This window comes from Lolium perenne, chromosome 4 (genome assembly GCF_019359855.2).
Source record: "Lolium perenne isolate Kyuss_39 chromosome 4, Kyuss_2.0, whole genome shotgun sequence".
Lineage (NCBI taxonomy): Eukaryota > Viridiplantae > Streptophyta > Magnoliopsida > Poales > Poaceae > Lolium > Lolium perenne.
In genome coordinates, this window is record NC_067247.2 from 213,204,983 (window position 1) to 213,213,574 (window position 8,592).

Below are 8,592 nucleotides of genomic sequence, written 5' to 3' on the forward strand. Positions count from 1 at the left end.
TGTGCAATGGCTAAGTGACAATGGAAATGTCAAGATACAACACACCGTCTCCGTATCCTTCAAGATTGGTGCATATGAAGACACCGTTGATTGTGATGTCGTGCCCATGACGGTGTGCCACATGCTACTTGGTCGCCCTTGGCAATATGACAAAAGAGCAAGCCATGATGGCTACACAAATGCCTATAGCTTCAAGATCGGCGACAAGACATTCATCCTACGCCCCATGACTCCTAGCCAAGTAATTGCGGACAATGCAAAGGCTTTAGCGAGGGCTAAGGAAGCTACCATCACTAGTGAGATGAGTGGTGAGAGAGTGACCCACCAAAAGGAAAGTGAGCGCCACAAGCCATATATGAGTGAGATGAAGAGTGTCCTCATAGCTACCAAGAGTGAGATGAGAGAATTGCACCACAACCCATCCACCATATTGCACTACGTGCTCATTTGCAAGGGGCCATCTTCGGAGACTAACAACTTAACAACACTTCCTTCGTCTTTGTTGTCTCTTTTGAAGGAGTTCCAAGATGTCTTCCCCGACGAGCTTCCTCATGGACTACCACCGCTTCGAGGGATTGAGCACCGCATCGACCTCATACCCGGCGCTCCTCTACCTAACCGCGCCGCCTACCGCACCAACCCCGAAGACACAAAGGAGATTCAATGCCAAATACAAGACCTCCTCGAAAAAGGGTATGTTCGTGAAAGCCTAAGCCCTTGTGCGGTTCCCGTGATCCTTGTGCCTAAACCGGATGAGACGCAACGGATGTGTATGGATTGTCGCCCCATCAATGCCATTACCGTCCGTTACCGCCATCCCATTCCGCGTTTAGATGACATGCTTGATGAACTTAGTGGTGCCACGATTTTCTCTAAGATTGATTTGCGTAGTGGTTACCATCAAATCCGCATGGCTATTGGTGATGAATGGAAAACGGCATTCAAGACCAAACTCGGTCTCTATGAATGGCTCGTTATGCATTTCGGTCTTTCCAATGCTCCATCTACTTTCATGCGCCTCATGAATCACATCTTGCGTCCTCTCATTGGCAAGAGCATGGTTGTCTACTTCGATGATATTCTTATTTATAGCAAAAACCTCGAGGACCATGTGCAACATGTGAGAGAAGTCTTGTGCATCTTGCGACATGAAAAGCTTTATGCTAACATCCCTAAATGCACATTTGCTCAAAACAAATTGGTTTTCCTTGGCTTTGTGGTTTCCGCTAATGGTATTGAAGTTGATTCTTCTAAGGTTGAGGCCATCCACAATTGGCCCACTCCTACCAATGTTGCTCAAGTCCGAAGTTTCCATGGACTCGCCGGTTTTTACCGCCGCTTTGTGAAAGACTTTAGCACCATTGCTTGCCCTTTGAATGAGCTTACCAAAAAGAATGTTCCGTTTGTTTGGGGCAAGGCCCAACAAAATGCTTTTGATGAGTTGAAGAAACGCCTTACCGAGGCACCACTCCTTGTTCTTCCAAACTTTTCCAAAACTTTTGAGATTGAGTGCGACGCAAGTGGACTCGGTATTGGTGGAGTGCTTATGCAAGATGGAAAACCCGTGGCATACTATAGCGAGAAGTTAGATGGCGCACGCCTTAACTATCCTATATATGACAAGGAACTTTACGCTTTGGTTCGTGTTCTTGAAGTTTGGCAACACTATCTTTGGCCAAAAGAGTTTATTATCCACTCCAACCATGAGTCTTTGAAATATTTGAAAAGTCAACACAATTTGAACAAAAGACATGCAAAGTGGGTTGAGTTCATTGAGTCCTTTCCATATGTGATCAAATACAAGAAGGGCAAGGACAATGTTGTGGCGGATGCTCTTTCCCGCAAACTCACCCTCTTACTCACTCGCTTGGATATTAGAGTTTTGGGTCTTGATGAAATCAAAGATTAAGAAAACATTCAGTAATCCTACATAATTGGAATCACTCAATTAGGTTCAAAAATGGATTTTTGGTGATTTAAAAGCTAACAGCCAAGTCTGCAGAACACACATAACAAGTTTAATTCACCCAAAATCTTACATAACTCATAAAAATATGAGGTCAGGTGCACCTGAAAGGTATTGAAAAGCTGGTTCTTACCCAATTGGTTTCATTCAAAAATTCGTTCCCAAGCTCCTGGTTTAATTCGACAAAGTCAGATCTGACCAGATCTTGACCTGTGAACCATTTCAGTTTCAGGAGGTCAATCGAAGTGAAACCACCGCCAAAATGAAGGTATTGAAGAGGGCTTTCACCTACAGTTGAGTTTGCTCAAAAGGTTTCGTAAAACGGAACAAATCTAACAAACAGTGAATCTGCATGTTTACAGAACTTTATTTACCACGGACAATCCGTAACGAATTTGAGGATGAGACCAACGCCAAGTTGTAGATCTTTTCCGTATCTATCTGTGGAACTTTGAATCACTCGATTTGGATCTACGCACGAGATTTGGTGGATTTTACAAGTTCGTACCAGAATCTGAAACAGCAAGATAGCAGAAATTACTGCAAGGATTTGGACGAACTTTGCTCAAGAACTTCAGATCTGAGGATAGCTCATGCTTCTCCATGCTTGGACCAACATGCACCTGCATCAAGATCCAATCTTAGCAATGGAGGAAGAGGAAGAGGAGAGAAAACCATCTAGGGTTGGGGAGAAGAAGGAGAGGGAGGCTCTCATGGTGATGAGGAGCTTGAGGGAGGAGGGAGCTTCATCTTGGAGTGCCTTCCATGGCCATGGCCGGCCATGGGAGCAAGGGGCAGCAGCATTTTCGTGGGGGAGAGGTAGAGGAGAGTGTGAGGGAGTGGAGTGTGAGAAAAATGACCAAAGGAGGAGGGAGTGGCCGGCCAAGGGCCAATTTATAGAGGGAGAGGGGTGGCTGCCTCCTTATTTGATTGGCCAAGTTGGGTGGCTGCCCATTTAGTGATTGGGGTAGTTGGGAGGCAAGGCTTGGAAGAGAAGGAAATGAGGAGGGAGGGCTGGCCGAATTTTCTTGCCATGGCCGGCTCCTTCTTGACAACCACAAGTGAACAAACAAAGTGCAATGCCACTTCATGAATGTCGACCAAGGTTGAGTATTTGAGGGGTTAGCTAAAAATGGTTTGATGATGTATTAAAATTTGGGAGAGAGGTGATAATAAACATTGGTGGCAATGTTGGAGAATAAAGTACTTTGATCAAATTATCATATTGGCCAAGAGATGATGGTGGTGATGGTGGTTGAGACAATGGTAGAGCAAGATTAAGAGAGATGGTGAGTGAAGTAACCATATACTCACAATGAAGAATATGGGGACTTAAATCATGAATTCATGAGGTCAAGGTAATGATGGAAAAGAATATAAATTGCTCTACAAAGGAGAGGTCAATAGGGAGTGAGTTGAAAGTATCAAATGATCATCCATTTGATCCAGAATTGGAGGATGGAGGGGATACAATGTGGTGGATCAGAGATGTGCATAAGATGTGCAAGAGTTGTCATTTGAAATAGATCTTGTTTGAAAAGTATTTGAAACACCTCAATTGTCTAGGGACACTTGGGAATGAACTCAAGTGGAATGAAGTTTGAAAGTGTTGAGATAAAACTAGTTGGAACATAGGGGTTCAAAATATTCTACTTACTTTCTCAAGTAAGGTAGAGTTTTTCTCAAAGGTAAAAATAAGCAAGAGGAAAACAAGAAATGGTATAGGTACCATAAACAAGCTTTTTGTTAAAACAAAGCAAAATAGAAATAATGTTTTATAAATCAATACTTGGTAGAAATGGGATGAAAAACAAAACCCATTTCAGTTCCTTGTTTTCTTTGAAGAGAAATCTTGGAAAGTTTTAATAAAACTAGAAGTAGTTTTGTGATCAAAACTAGAGAAGGAAAACTGTAGGATTTTTGAGGAGGGAAACTAATTTAGGGAGGAGTGTTCTCAAGGGTAGATGGTGGCTACAAAATGTATCCATCATTCCCACTTTTGGTTTTGTGAAGATTAAACTTGAATAAAAACAAGAGGTAAAAGTGAAGGAAGTGATCTAGAGTTGAATCATTGGATAGGGTATAAGATCAAGTTGAATATATGTGATGCAAGGGTAGAATGAGACATGCAGGATGTGGAAATTGTAGAGGGAGATGCACAGATGAGATCCATGCATTGAGATCACCAAGTTGTGAATTAAGGATGATTGAGCTATCTTGTACCACAAAGAGAAAAATCAAGATGGCACACCCATGTTGTCATCAGGAGAGAGGTTTGATGTAGTAAGAAGGAAAAACAATTCTTCCTAAGCCACACATGTGTTTTATTTGGTGAGTTGCTTGTTTAACCACTAGGGGTGTCGTTCTATGAGGTAGCTCAAGACAAAATTCAACAAGCAAATCAAGACAATTCATCTACCAACAGATCAAGGCAAGTCATCATAGCAAACAGATCAAGGCAATTCACCTTAATTAGTCTATAGAAAAAAAGTTTTTGTTCCCCCTGATTTTTGAAATAAGGACAACTAATCAAGGTTGAAAAAGTTGGGGTGTTACAACCTCAACCTTAATTGTAATACTTCTTATTAATTAAGAAGTATGTTCTTCAAAAGTTATTCTTTTGAAGAAAATAAGGAATCATCATCAACCCTGCCTTATAGGACATATAAACCCTAGCTAGCTATCACCAGCAAAATGAACCCACCATGATAGCAACCATGTATAATTAATTTCTTAAGTTGTTTATGCTTAAGTAAAACAAATCAAGCCTTGTTGCTGATGAATCCAACCCTGTTGGAATCCATCTAATCCTTACTCCAGAAACCAATTAGAATCATAGTAAACCATAGATCTCCACAATCCTAATTATCATACTTATTCTTTATTAAAGAACATGTTCTTCAAAAGTTATTCTTTTGAAGTATATGATAATTAATCATTAACCCTGCCATATAGTGCTAAAACCAACCACTATTCATTACATGTTAGGATTATACCAAATGTTATTGTTGTGTGCTATTAGTGTTATTATTATGATATATTACATCACCTGTTTATGATGCCAAGCAACCAATCCTTAATAAGAACCTTATTTGTGAATCACTCTAAAAGTGCAACACACCCTGAGTCAATCATTACAACTCACTGATCCTAAATCATTGGGGTTAGGTCACGTTTAGAGCGATTGCATCTCATACTTATGCATTATTGCATCCTTGCCAATCTTTTAAACATCGTCCTTACCGGACGATGATGCTATTTCAGAATTTGGAGTTATTGCGTATCGAAGACCTTGCCTGCATAATCTTGCAGTCAAGAAAGGCAAGTTCATCACTTGCTCATGTCATTTGAGTATCTTTATCAAATTACTTGCAAAGTACTATGATTATCACTATTGCATAAAAACCAAAACCACTACTTTCATAACTATGAATATGACTATGTGGTGGGCAATGGAACCATGGATTGTGTTGATATGGTGGAGGTTCCATTGCAAGGGTTTATATCCATCTAGGATTAAACAACAAATGTCGTCCAGTGATTCTTGTGCCGTAATAACCGTGTTAACCATAAGATCTGAAATGGGACGGACTAGTCAATCGTATTTCCACCTCTTGTACATCAACAGATGCGCTTACCGTAGCAGTTGTATCTTGCGGAGCAACTTGAGGGTGGGGATCCCACTCTAATTCCCCAAGGTTATGCTGTGCATACCTTAGCGGTTGCGGCTTGCGGAACAACTTGAGGGTGGGGATCCCACTCTAATTCCCCACGGTAATGTGGTCTATGATGGGTTGCAGCTACTGGCGAAGGAGTTTGGTTCGATCCCAGATTGTTGTCGTGGTCGGGGTCCGTCCTTAAGTGGTGTAAGTGGACCGACGAGGACCCAGGGTCGGGGTTTGCAACAAAGGGTGGGTGTGCGAGGTAGCAGAGGAATTTGATTGGCTATGACCTTATACCGGACCTCACACCATAGGAAGTGTGGACGAGCTCGCGGCTCAGTTGGCACCAAGGTTAAGATCTCTTATGGGTAAAGCAACACACCTCTGCAGAGTGTAAAGAACCGTGACCTGTCACTCCCTGTTCCAAGATATGGAACTGCGAACGCGGCCGGAAAGGAGCTCCATGAAGTTCTAGTAAACCGGTGAAGGCTGACGGACATAGTTCTTCCGAATAAAAGCAACCTTTTGAAGAAATGGTTATGAAAACTTGCATTGGTATTAGACTTTCTGGTCTAATGCCGTAGCTAGTGCATTAAACACCTCTTTCCTATAATGAACTTGTTGAGTACGCTCGTACTCATCCCACTCTTAAATCCCCTACTTAGATATGGAGGCATCGAAGGAGGATCTACAGTGCAACTCGAAGGCCGAGGAGTCAACAACTACTTCAAGAGACAGGACCCTGTCAGAGGAGTCAGATACCACATCCAACAAGGAGAAAACCTAGTTTAGCCATAGAATGGAACTAGCTTCTTAAACCTAGATCCTACTTAGCTAGAATCTATTCATAGCCTCTATAGCTAGTCAAATACTCTATAAATAGAGTTCGTGATAGGATTAGACTACGAGTCGTTCTTCTGGAGTTTATTTGCAGATTTACCTCATTGTAAAGTAGGAGGCTGTGATGATCTTATGTAACAGAGTCAATGTTGTAATTCTATAGACATGCCTTGGACCCGCATATGTTTCTGTTGTACCACTCTGAGCGATATAATACTAGTGGAACGGTGTTTCATTGGTGTTATATCAGACTTGCATACTACACCATGCAGTGGTATGCCGGGTCACCACATGGAACCAGGAATGCACCTATCTTGAGATCATCTCCGTGATGCACTTTAGCTCAACCCATCCTTCATCCAAGTTTTGAAAATCATCTACACCCTAATCTATCTATGCCTTGTACCCTAGACATCAACCTTGGAACAACTCCAAATTTTGGCTAAGTCAGAAAATATAATCAGATTCAATTTTGAAGCCCTATCTTTATTTATCCCTTGTTATCTGAGACCATGCACTCAGCCTTACACCAACCTTGTCATGTGCACTTCCTAACCCTACCAATGCCCTTGACCAGATCAATCATCTACCCTCTTATCCTTGATGGTTTTGAGGCCAAGTCAATAACTGTTTTTGGCACTGTTAAAAGATTCAAACTCCGGAAGTTGATCTCTAAGCCCCACAACTGTTATAGTTGAACTCAAGGCATGGACACCACCTATGCAACCCCCTCTACAACTTCCATGTCTTGCATGTCCCATGCTACCCTTGCAACCCAATTATTCCACTTGATATTATACCCTCTCCAATGTTTATCTCGATCTAGATCCCTTATCCCACTCTATTTTTTTGTTTTCCTTAAATTCAAGTTTAATCTTCAAAAAACCAAGTGTGGAAATGATTGTTACTTTATGTAGTAATCATCTACCCTTGAGATCATATTTCCCAAAATTTATTCTTATTTTTTTATAAAGATTCCAAAACCCTATTTACTTCCTTCTCTAGTTTTAACCACAAAACTATTTCTAGTTTCATCAAAGATTTTCAAATTATTTTCTCAAATGAAATAGGAAATGTGGTGGTATTTTATATCACCTTATTTTCCACCCAAAAATAATTTCTATACAACTATTTTATTTGTTTTATTTTCTTTTTGACAAAATGTCTATGTATGGTACTACCATCTCTTGCATATTATTGCTCTACCTTGCAATGTTATGGAAGTAGCATGCCTTTTTAACCCAAAAAATCTTCTTGCTATTTTCAAAATCTTCCGAAGCTAGTACCATTCAAATTTTCTCTCAATTGTGGACATGTCGTGAAAAGGGACCCAAACAACCATCAAATGACTTCAAATTTGAATATCAACCCTTAGACACCAGGTGCACACCTCGGAACTAACTACCAACATCATAAATCCCACCTAACCATGTTTGGGTCAAATGCCATTACCCTAAATTTTGGCACTATTATTAATTTTCATCCCTGTCTCACTAAAACTCTTTCTCACTCCACACTAATTAAGCTTTCCTCCTTAACTAAAACCACCAACACCTCTCCTGGTCGACCTCTGCATCTCTGCGGCGCCTCCTCATCAACATCGTCGCCGCCACCTCTCCGTTGACCAGCGTCTCCTCCCGGTGAGCCTCGTCTCCGCCACGGAAATCATCGACATCCCCTGCATCGTCGACCTCGCGAGCGTCAGCGCGTTCCTCTCGACGATGGTGACCCTCCGCACGCCGATGGGCCACCCGCACGTCGTCTCCGACTTCCACGATGCCCCCTCGGTGAGCTTCTTCTCCTCCCTGTCCCGCTCCCGTCATGAAGCTGCGGCAAGCCACTGTCTCGTAGTCATCACGGATGCGCACAACGTGGGCCGTTGGATGACCATCCAGCGGCTGCATGCAAGCCGACTGCATGCGTGGCTGCAGGCCGGCGGGCCCCACCCGAGCCATTTGAATACCCCCTTCTCCCGTGCGTCCGTGGCACGATTTGTGCGGCCCGCACCGATTCTAGCCTACGCCGTGGATCCAACCCTTTCCTCCCCTTGCCCTTTTATTCTGTTTATTTTCCAGCAGAGAGACTTGTGCAACTTTTAATTCACCAAAAATCGTGTGATGCTCC

General features: G+C 42.3%; 1 long non-coding RNA gene across 1 annotated transcript; it reads right to left on the minus strand.

Annotated features, from left to right (window-relative positions):
* Window positions 1-2,085: 2,085 nt before the first annotated feature.
* On the minus strand, window positions 2,086-3,304 carry LOC139838835 (uncharacterized). Its single transcript, XR_011756695.1, has 3 exons — window positions 2,527-3,304; window positions 2,341-2,437; window positions 2,086-2,254 (listed from the first exon to the last, which is right to left on the minus strand). It is a non-coding gene; the product is annotated as an uncharacterized lncRNA (long non-coding RNA).
* Between the last annotated feature and the right edge of the window lie 5,288 nt (window positions 3,305-8,592).